Here is a 10,165-nt window from a genome sequence, read left to right as displayed (position 1 = left end):
AGCTATGAAGCCCATTTCTTCAACTGCTCGCACAGTGTTTTTCGTCCATTTCTACATTCCTTTTTCCAAATTCTAGAATGTCATAAGTGGGATTGTAACCAATGCCTCCAGGAGGGCTCTCGCAGTCATCCGGAAAAACACACGTGTGAAAAATTGTGAAACGTAAAGAAAGAGTGGTCACGTTAAGAGTCCAATTCTTGGGATGAAGTATAAAGACTGGAGCTGTTTGTCATTAACTGGACTTTTTACTTCCTTGGTTCAAATTACTGGTTTAGAAGCAAAGTGTTCACATCTGCCTAGTATTTTTTAATCCTTCAGATACATCCTATTATTATCATGATGAGGAAACCTAGGCAGCTCCGAAACATTTGGCCATAAAATAGTCTGTAGCTGTGTTAGTATGTTTCACTACCAACATGGTTCCAAAGTACTTCTTCTACCTATCAGCCTAGGCTTGCAGGAAAGGCCCCAGTGAGAATTGAACTCACGACCCCTGGTTTACGAGACCAGTGCTCTAACCTCTGAGCTATGAAGCCTGCCTGTGGCGCACTGCCACAAATTTTTTTCCACATTTGCACCAGAAAGTTAATTTACATTTTAAATATTTGCTGGTAGCACTACCTAAAACGCCATGAGTAGTGTTTAAGGAAAAGCATTCTGAAGGAAGTGGAATTTCAACCCACCACTCCAGGAGAGACAACAATGATTTTGAACGACACTTTACTTCAAAACAATAGACTGGAAAACACTCTCGGTTTTGTATGAAGAGTGTCCGCGCGCCCAGCAGAAGAGCATGCCATCGCACTGACCTACATGGCTATGAAAAGTTTCCGCAACCTGAAGAGAATACGGTGATGTTAATAGTGTAATTCTTGGAATGACATTTAAAGACTGCAGGACTTCGACATTATGGTTGTTGATTTGGAATTCCGGGGAACAAAAAATAGAACTCTTGATAGATTCTATCTCTTCCTCGGTCCACAAAACCCGTTCCAAAAGTATTCACAATACCCTAGACTAATAAATTAGGCCCCAGTGAGAATTGAACTCACGACCCCTGGTTTACAAGACCAGTGCTCTAACCCCTGAGCTATGAAGCCCATTTCTTCAACTACTCGCACAGTGTTTTTCGTCCATTTCTACATTCCTTTTTCCAAATTCTAGAATGTCATAAGTGGGATTGTAACCAATGCCTCCAGGAGGGCTCTCGCAGTCATCTGGAAAAACACACGTGTGAAAAATTGTGAAACGTAAAGAAAGAGTGGTCACGTTAAGAGTCCAATTCTTGGGATGAAGTATAAAGACTGGAGCTGTTTGTCATTAACTGGACTTTTTACTTCCTTGGTTCAAATTACTGGTTTAGAAGCAAGGTGTTCACATCTGCCTAGTATTTTTTAATCCTTCAGATACATCCTATTATTATCCTGATGAGGAAACCTAGGCAGCTCCGAAACATTTGGCCATAAAATAGTCTGTAGCTGTGTTAGTATGGTTCACAACCAACATGGTTCCAAGGTACTTCTTCTACCTATCAGCCTAGGCTTGCAGGAAAGGCCCCAGTGAGAATTGAACTCACGACCCCTGGTTTACGAGACCAGTGCTCTAACCTCTGAGCTATGAAGCCTGCCTGTGGCGCACTGCCACAAACGTTTTTCCACATTTGCACCAGAAAGTTAATTTACATTTTAAATATTTGCAGGTAGCACTACCTAAAACGCCATGAGTAGTGTTTAAGGAAAAGCATTCTGAAGGAAGTGGAATTTCAACCCACCACTCCAGGAGAGACAACAATGATTTTGAACGACACTTTACTTCAAAACAATAGACTGGAAAACACTCTCGGTTTTGTATGAAGAGTGTCCGCGCGCCCAGCAGAAGAGCATGCCATCGCACTGACCTACATGGCTATGAAAAGTTTCCGCAACCTGAAGAGAATACGGTGATGTTAATAGTGTAATTCTTGGAATGACATTTAAAGACTGCAGGACTTCGACATTATGGTTGTTGATTTGGAATTCCGGGGAACAAAAAATAGAACTCTTGATAGATTCTATCTCTTCCTCGGTCCACAAAACCTGTTCCAAAAGTATTCACAATACCCTAGACTAATAAATTAGGCCCCAGTGAGAATTGAACTCACGACCCCTGGTTTACAAGACCAGTGCTCTAACCCCTGAGCTATGAAGCCCATTTCTTCAACTACTCGCACAGTGTTTTTCGTCCATTTCTACATTCCTTTTTCCAAATTCTAGAATGTCATAAGTGGGATTGTAACCAATGCCTCCAGGAGGGCTCTCGCAGTCATCCGGAAAAACACACGTGTGAAAAATTGTGAAACGTAAAGAAAGAGTGGTCACGTTAAGAGTCCAATTCTTGGGATGAAGTATAAAGACTGGAGCTGTTTGTCATTAACTGGACTTTTTACTTCCTTGGTTCAAATTACTGGTTTAGAAGCAAGGTGTTCACATCTGCCTAGTATTTTTTAATCCTTCAGATACATCCTATTATTATCCTGATGAGGAAACCTAGGCAGCTCCGAAACATTTGGCCATAAAATAGTCTGTAGCTGTGTTAGTATGGTTCACAACCAACATGGTTCCAAGGTACTTCTTCTACCTATCAGCCTAGGCTTGCAGGAAAGGCCCCAGTGAGAATTTAACTCACGACCCCTGGTTTACGAGACCAGTGCTCTAACCTCTGAGCTATGAAGCCTGCCTGTGGCGCACTGCCACAAATTTTTTTCCACATTTGCACCAGAAAGTTAATTTACATTTTAAATATTTGCAGGTAGCACTACCTAAAACGCCATGAGTAGTGTTTAAGGAAAAGCATTCTGAAGGAAGTGGAATTTCAACCCACCACTCCAGGAGAGACAACAATGATTTTGAACGACACTTTACTTCAAAACAATAGACTGGAAAACACTCTCGGTTTTGTATGAAGAGTGTCCGCGCGCCCAGCAGAAGAGCATGCCATCGCACTGACCTACATGGCTATGAAAAGTTTCCGCAACCTGAAGAGAATACGGTGATGTTAATAGTGTAATTCTTGGAATGACATTTAAAGACTGCAGGACTTCGACATTATGGTTGTTGATTTGGAATTCCGGGGAACAAAAAATAGAACTCTTGATAGATTCTATCTCTTCCTCGGTCCACAAAACCCGTTCCAAAAGTATTCACAATACCCTAGACTAATAAATTAGGCCCCAGTGAGAATTGAACTCACGACCCCTGGTTTACAAGACCAGTGCTCTAACCCCTGAGCTATGAAGCCCATTTCTTCAACTACTCGCACAGTGTTTTTCGTCCATTTCTACATTCCTTTTTCCAAATTCTAGAATGTCATAAGTGGGATTGTAACCAATGCCTCCAGGAGGGCTCTCGCAGTCATCCGGAAAAACACACGTGTGAAAAATTGTGAAACGTAAAGAAAGAGTGGTCACGTTAAGAGTCCAATTCTTGGGATGAAGTATAAAGACTGGAGCTGTTTGTCATTAACTGGACTTTTTACTTCCTTGGTTCAAATTACTGGTTTAGAAGCAAGGTGTTCACATCTGCCTAGTATTTTTTAATCCTTCAGATACATCCTATTATTATCCTGATGAGGAAACCTAGGCAGCTCCGAAACATTTGGCCATAAAATAGTCTGTAGCTGTGTTAGTATGGTTCACAACCAACATGGTTCCAAGGTACTTCTTCTACCTATCAGCCTAGGCTTGCAGGAAAGGCCCCAGTGAGAATTGAACTCACGACCCCTGGTTTACGAGACCAGTGCTCTAACCTCTGAGCTATGAAGCCTGCCTGTGGCGCACTGCCACAAATTTTTTTCCACATTTGCACCAGAAAGTTAATTTACATTTTAAATATTTGCAGGTAGCACTACCTAAAACGCCATGAGTAGTGTTTAAGGAAAAGCATTCTGAAGGAAGTGGAATTTCAACCCACCACTCCAGGAGAGACAACAATGATTTTGAACGACACTTTACTTCAAAACAATAGACTGGAAAACACTCTCGGTTTTGTATGAAGAGTGTCCGCGCGCCCAGCAGAAGAGCATGCCATCGCACTGACCTACATGGCTATGAAAAGTTTCCGCAACCTGAAGAGAATACGGTGATGTTAATAGTGTAATTCTTGGAATGACATTTAAAGACTGCAGGACTTCGACATTATGGTTGTTGATTTGGAATTCCGGGGAACAAAAAATAGAACTCTTGATAGATTCTATCTCTTCCTCGGTCCACAAAACCCGTTCCAAAAGTATTCACAATACCCTAGACTAATAAATTAGGCCCCAGTGAGAATTGAACTCACGACCCCTGGTTTACAAGACCAGTGCTCTAACCCCTGAGCTATGAAGCCCATTTCTTCAACTACTCGCACAGTGTTTTTGTCCATTTCTACATTCCTTTTTCCAAATTCTAGAATGTCATAAGTGGGATTGTAACCAATGCCTCCAGGAGGGCTCTCGCAGTCATCCGGAAAAACACACGTGTGAAAAATTGTGAAACGTAAAGAAAGAGTGGTCACGTTAAGAGTCCAATTCTTGGGATGAAGTATAAAGACTGGAGCTGTTTGTCATTAACTGGACTTTTTACTTCCTTGGTTCAAATTACTGGTTTAGAAGCAAGGTGTTCACATCTGCCTAGTATTTTTTAATCCTTCAGATACATCCTATTATTATCCTGATGAGGAAACCTAGGCAGCTCCGAAACATTTGGCCATAAAATAGTCTGTAGCTGTGTTAGTATGGTTCACAACCAACATGGTTCCAAGGTACTTCTTCTACCTATCAGCCTAGGCTTGCAGGAAAGGCCCCAGTGAGAATCGAACTCACGACCCCTGGTTTACGAGACCAGTGCTCTAACCTCTGAGCTATGAAGCCTGCCTGTGGCGCACTGCCACAAATTTTTTTCCACATTTGCACCAGAAAGTTAATTTACATTTTAAATATTTGCAGGTAGCACTACCTAAAACGCCATGAGTAGTGTTTAAGGAAAAGCATTCTGAAGGAAGTGGAATTTCAACCCACCACTCCAGGAGAGACAAAAATGATTTTGAACGACACTTTACTTCAAAACAATAGACTGGAAAACACTCTCGGTTTTGTATGAAGAGTGTCCGTGCGCCCAGCAGAAGAGCATGCCATCGCACTGACCTACATGGCTATGAAAAGTTTCCGCAACCTGAAGAGAATACGGTGATGTTAATAGTGTAATTCTTGGAATGACATTTAAAGACTGCAGGACTTCGACATTATGGTTGTTGATTTGGAATTCCGGGGAACAAAAAATAGAACTCTTGATAGATTCTATCTCTTCCTCGGTCCACAAAACCCGTTCCAAAAGTATTCACAATACCCTAGACTAATAAATTAGGCCCCAGTGAGAATTGAACTCACGACCCCTGGTTTACAAGACCAGTGCTCTAACCCCTGAGCTATGAAGCCCATTTCTTCAACTACTCGTACAGTGTTTTTCGTCCATTTCTACATTCCTTTTTCCAAATTCTAGAATGTCATAAGTGGGATTGTAACCAATGCCTCCAGGAGGGCTCTCGCAGTCATCCGGAAAAACACACGTGTGAAAAATTGTGAAACGTAAAGAAAGAGTGGTCACGTTAAGAGTCCAATTCTTGGGATGAAGTATAAAGACTGGAGCTGTTTGTCATTAACTGGACTTTTTACTTCCTTGGTTCAAATTACTGGTTTAGAAGCAAGGTGTTCACATCTGCCTAGTATTTTTTAATCCTTCAGATACATCCTATTATTATCCTGATGAGGAAACCTAGGCAGCTCCGAAACATTTGGCCATAAAATAGTCTGTAGTTGTGTTAGTATGTTTCACTACCAACATGGTTCCAAGGTACTTCTTCTACCTATCAGCCTAGGCTTGCAGGAAAGGCCCCAGTGAGAATTGAACTCACGACCCCTGGTTTACGAGACCAGTGCTCTAACCTCTGAGCTATGAAGCCTGCCTGTGGCGCACTGCCACAAACGTTTTTCCACATTTGCACCAGAAAGTTAATTTACATTTTAAATATTTGCAGGTAGCACTACCTAAAACGCCATGAGTAGTGTTTAAGGAAAAGCATTCTGAAGGAAGTGGAATTTCAACCCACCACTCCAGGAGAGACAACAATGATTTTGAACGACACTTTACTTCAAAACAATAGACTGGAAAACACTCTCGGTTTTGTATGAAGAGTGTCCGCGCGCCCAGCAGAAGAGCATGCCATCGCACTGACCTACATGGCTATGAAAAGTTTCCGCAACCTGAAGAGAATACGGTGATGTTAATAGTGTAATTCTTGGAATGACATTTAAAGACTGCAGGACTTCGACATTATGGTTGTTGATTTGGAATTCCGGGGAACAAAAAATAGAACTCTTGATAGATTCTATCTCTTCTATCTCTATCTATCTATCCGTTCCAAAAGTATTCACAATACCCTAGACTAATAAATTAGGCCCCAGTGAGAATTGAACTCACGACCCCAGCTCCGAAACATTTGGCCATAAAATAGTCTGTAGCTGTGTTAGTATGTTTCACTACCAACATGGTTCCAAAGTACTTCTTCTACCTATCAGCCTAGGCTTGCAGGAAAGGCCCCAGTGAGAATTGAACTCACGACCCCTGGTTTACAAGACCAGTGCTCTAACCCCTGAGCTATGAAGCCCATTTCTTCAACTACTCGCACAGTGTTTTTCGTCCATTTCTACATTCCTTTTTCCAAATTCTAGAATGTCATAAGTGGGATTGTAACCAATGCCTCCAGGAGGGCTCTCGCAGTCATCCGGAAAAACACACGTGTGAAAAATTGTGAAACGTAAAGAAAGAGTGGTCACGTTAAGAGTCCAATTCTTGGGATGAAGTATAAAGACTGGAGCTGTTTGTCATTAACTGGACTTTTTACTTCCTTGGTTCAAATTACTGGTTTAGAAGCAAGGTGTTCACATCTGCCTAGTATTTTTTAATCCTTCAGATACATCCTATTATTATCCTGATGAGGAAACCTAGGCAGCTCCGAAACATTTGGCCATAAAATAGTCTGTAGCTGTGTTAGTATGGTTCACAACCAACATGGTTCCAAGGTACTTCTTCTACCTATCAGCCTAGGCTTGCAGGAAAGGCCCCAGTGAGAATTGAACTCACGACCCCTGGTTTACGAGACCAGTGCTCTAACCTCTGAGCTATGAAGCCTGCCTGTGGCGCACTGCCACAAATTTTTTTCCACATTTGCACCAGAAAGTTAATTTACATTTTAAATATTTGCAGGTAGCACTACCTAAAACGCCATGAGTAGTGTTTAAGGAAAAGCATTCTGAAGGAAGTGGAATTTCAACCCACCACTCCAGGAGAGACAACAATGATTTTGAACGACACTTTACTTCAAAACAATAGACTGGAAAACACTCTCGGTTTTGTATGAAGAGTGTCCGCGCGCCCAGCAGAAGAGCATGCCATCGCACTGACCTACATGGCTATGAAAAGTTTCCGCAACCTGAAGAGAATACGGTGATGTTAATAGTGTAATTCTTGGAATGACATTTAAAGACTGCAGGACTTCGACATTATGGTTGTTGATTTGGAATTCCGGGGAACAAAAAATAGAACTCTTGATAGATTCTATCTCTTCCTCGGTCCACAAAACCCGTTCCAAAAGTATTCACAATACCCTAGACTAATAAATTAGGCCCCAGTGAGAATTGAACTCACGACCCCTGGTTTACAAGACCAGTGCTCTAACCCCTGAGCTATGAAGCCCATTTCTTCAACTACTCGCACAGTGTTTTTCGTCCATTTCTACATTCCTTTTTCCAAATTCTAGAATGTCATAAGTGGGATTGTAACCAATGCCTCCAGGAGGGCTCTCGCAGTCATCCGGAAAAACACACGTGTGAAAAATTGTGAAACGTAAAGAAAGAGTGGTCACGTTAAGAGTCCAATTCTTGGGATGAAGTATAAAGACTGGAGCTGTTTGTCATTAACTGGACTTTTTACTTCCTTGGTTCAAATTACTGGTTTAGAAGCAAGGTGTTCACATCTGCCTAGTATTTTTTAATCCTTCAGATACATCCTATTATTATCCTGATGAGGAAACCTAGGCAGCTCCGAAACATTTGGCCATAAAATAGTCTGTAGCTGTGTTAGTATGGTTCACAACCAACATGGTTCCAAGGTACTTCTTCTACCTATCAGCCTAGGCTTGCAGGAAAGGCCCCAGTGAGAATTGAACTCACGACCCCTGGTTTACGAGACCAGTGCTCTAACCTCTGAGCTATGAAGCCTGCCTGTGGCGCACTGCCACAAATTTTTTTCCACATTTGCACCAGAAAGTTAATTTACATTTTAAATATTTGCAGGTAGCACTACCTAAAACGCCATGAGTAGTGTTTAAGGAAAAGCATTCTGAAGGAAGTGGAATTTCAACCCACCACTCCAGGAGAGACAACAATGATTTTGAACGACACTTTACTTCAAAACAATAGACTGGAAAACACTCTCGGTTTTGTATGAAGAGTGTCCGCGCGCCCAGCAGAAGAGCATGCCATCGCACTGACCTACATGGCTATGAAAAGTTTCCGCAACCTGAAGAGAATACGGTGATGTTAATAGTGTAATTCTTGGAATGACATTTAAAGACTGCAGGACTTCGACATTATGGTTGTTGATTTGGAATTCCGGGGAACAAAAAATAGAACTCTTGATAGATTCTATCTCTTCCTCGGTCCACAAAACCCGTTCCAAAAGTATTCACAATACCCTAGACTAATAAATTAGGCCCCAGTGAGAATTGAACTCACGACCCCTGGTTTACAAGACCAGTGCTCTAACCCCTGAGCTATGAAGCCCATTTCTTCAACTACTCGCACAGTGTTTTTGTCCATTTCTACATTCCTTTTTCCAAATTCTAGAATGTCATAAGTGGGATTGTAACCAATGCCTCCAGGAGGGCTCTCGCAGTCATCCGGAAAAACACACGTGTGAAAAATTGTGAAACGTAAAGAAAGAGTGGTCACGTTAAGAGTCCAATTCTTGGGATGAAGTATAAAGACTGGAGCTGTTTGTCATTAACTGGACTTTTTACTTCCTTGGTTCAAATTACTGGTTTAGAAGCAAGGTGTTCACATCTGCCTAGTATTTTTTAATCCTTCAGATACATCCTATTATTATCCTGATGAGGAAACCTAGGCAGCTCCGAAACATTTGGCCATAAAATAGTCTGTAGCTGTGTTAGTATGGTTCACAACCAACATGGTTCCAAGGTACTTCTTCTACCTATCAGCCTAGGCTTGCAGGAAAGGCCCCAGTGAGAATTGAACTCACGACCCCTGGTTTACGAGACCAGTGCTCTAACCTCTGAGCTATGAAGCCTGCCTGTGGCGCACTGCCACAAATTTTTTTCCACATTTGCACCAGAAAGTTAATTTACATTTTAAATATTTGCAGGTAGCACTACCTAAAACGCCATGAGTAGTGTTTAAGGAAAAGCATTCTGAAGGAAGTGGAATTTCAACCCACCACTCCAGGAGAGACAAAAATGATTTTGAACGACACTTTACTTCAAAACAATAGACTGGAAAACACTCTCGGTTTTGTATGAAGAGTGTCCGTGCGCCCAGCAGAAGAGCATGCCATCGCACTGACCTACATGGCTATGAAAAGTTTCCGCAACCTGAAGAGAATACGGTGATGTTAATAGTGTAATTCTTGGAATGACATTTAAAGACTGCAGGACTTCGACATTATGGTTGTTGATTTGGAATTCCGGGGAACAAAAAATAGAACTCTTGATAGATTCTATCTCTTCCTCGGTCCACAAAACCCGTTCCAAAAGTATTCACAATACCCTAGACTAATAAATTAGGCCCCAGTGAGAATTGAACTCACGACCCCTGGTTTACAAGACCAGTGCTCTAACCCCTGAGCTATGAAGCCCATTTCTTCAACTACTCGCACAGTGTTTTTCGTCCATTTCTACATTCCTTTTTCCAAATTCTAGAATGTCATAAGTGGGATTGTAACCAATGCCTCCAGGAGGGCTCTCGCAGTCATCCGGAAAAACACACGTGTGAAAAATTGTGAAACGTAAAGAAAGAGTGGTCACGTTAAGAGTCCAATTCTTGGGATGAAGTATAAAGACTGGAGCTGTTTGTCATT

The 10,165-nt window shown here is 41.8% G+C and overlaps 18 non-coding genes across 18 annotated transcripts; all 18 read right to left on the bottom strand.

Annotated features, from left to right (window-relative positions):
* Positions 1-463: 463 nt before the first annotated feature.
* Positions 464-536, bottom strand: TRNAT-CGU (transfer RNA threonine (anticodon CGU)). Its single transcript has one exon. It is a non-coding gene; the product is annotated as a tRNA-Thr (tRNA).
* A 491-nt stretch (positions 537-1,027) lies between these two features.
* TRNAT-UGU (transfer RNA threonine (anticodon UGU)) lies at positions 1,028-1,100 on the bottom strand. The gene has a single exon. It is a non-coding gene; the product is annotated as a tRNA-Thr (tRNA).
* Positions 1,101-1,551: 451 nt separating this feature from the next.
* On the bottom strand, positions 1,552-1,624 carry TRNAT-CGU (transfer RNA threonine (anticodon CGU)). Its single transcript has one exon. It is a non-coding gene; the product is annotated as a tRNA-Thr (tRNA).
* Positions 1,625-2,115: 491 nt separating this feature from the next.
* TRNAT-UGU (transfer RNA threonine (anticodon UGU)) lies at positions 2,116-2,188 on the bottom strand. The gene has a single exon. It is a non-coding gene; the product is annotated as a tRNA-Thr (tRNA).
* A 451-nt stretch (positions 2,189-2,639) lies between these two features.
* Positions 2,640-2,712, bottom strand: TRNAT-CGU (transfer RNA threonine (anticodon CGU)). The gene has a single exon. It is a non-coding gene; the product is annotated as a tRNA-Thr (tRNA).
* Positions 2,713-3,203: 491 nt separating this feature from the next.
* Positions 3,204-3,276, bottom strand: TRNAT-UGU (transfer RNA threonine (anticodon UGU)). The gene has a single exon. It is a non-coding gene; the product is annotated as a tRNA-Thr (tRNA).
* Positions 3,277-3,727: 451 nt separating this feature from the next.
* Positions 3,728-3,800, bottom strand: TRNAT-CGU (transfer RNA threonine (anticodon CGU)). The gene has a single exon. It is a non-coding gene; the product is annotated as a tRNA-Thr (tRNA).
* Positions 3,801-4,291: 491 nt separating this feature from the next.
* Positions 4,292-4,364, bottom strand: TRNAT-UGU (transfer RNA threonine (anticodon UGU)). The gene has a single exon. It is a non-coding gene; the product is annotated as a tRNA-Thr (tRNA).
* Positions 4,365-4,814: 450 nt separating this feature from the next.
* TRNAT-CGU (transfer RNA threonine (anticodon CGU)) lies at positions 4,815-4,887 on the bottom strand. The gene has a single exon. It is a non-coding gene; the product is annotated as a tRNA-Thr (tRNA).
* Positions 4,888-5,378: 491 nt separating this feature from the next.
* On the bottom strand, positions 5,379-5,451 carry TRNAT-UGU (transfer RNA threonine (anticodon UGU)). Its single transcript has one exon. It is a non-coding gene; the product is annotated as a tRNA-Thr (tRNA).
* A 451-nt stretch (positions 5,452-5,902) lies between these two features.
* TRNAT-CGU (transfer RNA threonine (anticodon CGU)) lies at positions 5,903-5,975 on the bottom strand. The gene has a single exon. It is a non-coding gene; the product is annotated as a tRNA-Thr (tRNA).
* A 632-nt stretch (positions 5,976-6,607) lies between these two features.
* Positions 6,608-6,680, bottom strand: TRNAT-UGU (transfer RNA threonine (anticodon UGU)). The gene has a single exon. It is a non-coding gene; the product is annotated as a tRNA-Thr (tRNA).
* A 451-nt stretch (positions 6,681-7,131) lies between these two features.
* Positions 7,132-7,204, bottom strand: TRNAT-CGU (transfer RNA threonine (anticodon CGU)). The gene has a single exon. It is a non-coding gene; the product is annotated as a tRNA-Thr (tRNA).
* A 491-nt stretch (positions 7,205-7,695) lies between these two features.
* TRNAT-UGU (transfer RNA threonine (anticodon UGU)) lies at positions 7,696-7,768 on the bottom strand. Its single transcript has one exon. It is a non-coding gene; the product is annotated as a tRNA-Thr (tRNA).
* Positions 7,769-8,219: 451 nt separating this feature from the next.
* TRNAT-CGU (transfer RNA threonine (anticodon CGU)) lies at positions 8,220-8,292 on the bottom strand. The gene has a single exon. It is a non-coding gene; the product is annotated as a tRNA-Thr (tRNA).
* Positions 8,293-8,783: 491 nt separating this feature from the next.
* On the bottom strand, positions 8,784-8,856 carry TRNAT-UGU (transfer RNA threonine (anticodon UGU)). Its single transcript has one exon. It is a non-coding gene; the product is annotated as a tRNA-Thr (tRNA).
* A 450-nt stretch (positions 8,857-9,306) lies between these two features.
* On the bottom strand, positions 9,307-9,379 carry TRNAT-CGU (transfer RNA threonine (anticodon CGU)). Its single transcript has one exon. It is a non-coding gene; the product is annotated as a tRNA-Thr (tRNA).
* A 491-nt stretch (positions 9,380-9,870) lies between these two features.
* On the bottom strand, positions 9,871-9,943 carry TRNAT-UGU (transfer RNA threonine (anticodon UGU)). Its single transcript has one exon. It is a non-coding gene; the product is annotated as a tRNA-Thr (tRNA).
* Positions 9,944-10,165: the final 222 nt, after the last annotated feature.

This window comes from Eleutherodactylus coqui, chromosome 7, assembly GCF_035609145.1.
Source record: "Eleutherodactylus coqui strain aEleCoq1 chromosome 7, aEleCoq1.hap1, whole genome shotgun sequence".
In the NCBI taxonomy this organism is placed as follows: Eukaryota; Metazoa; Chordata; class Amphibia; order Anura; family Eleutherodactylidae; genus Eleutherodactylus; species Eleutherodactylus coqui.
This window is presented reverse-complemented; position numbering and strand designations above follow the sequence as displayed.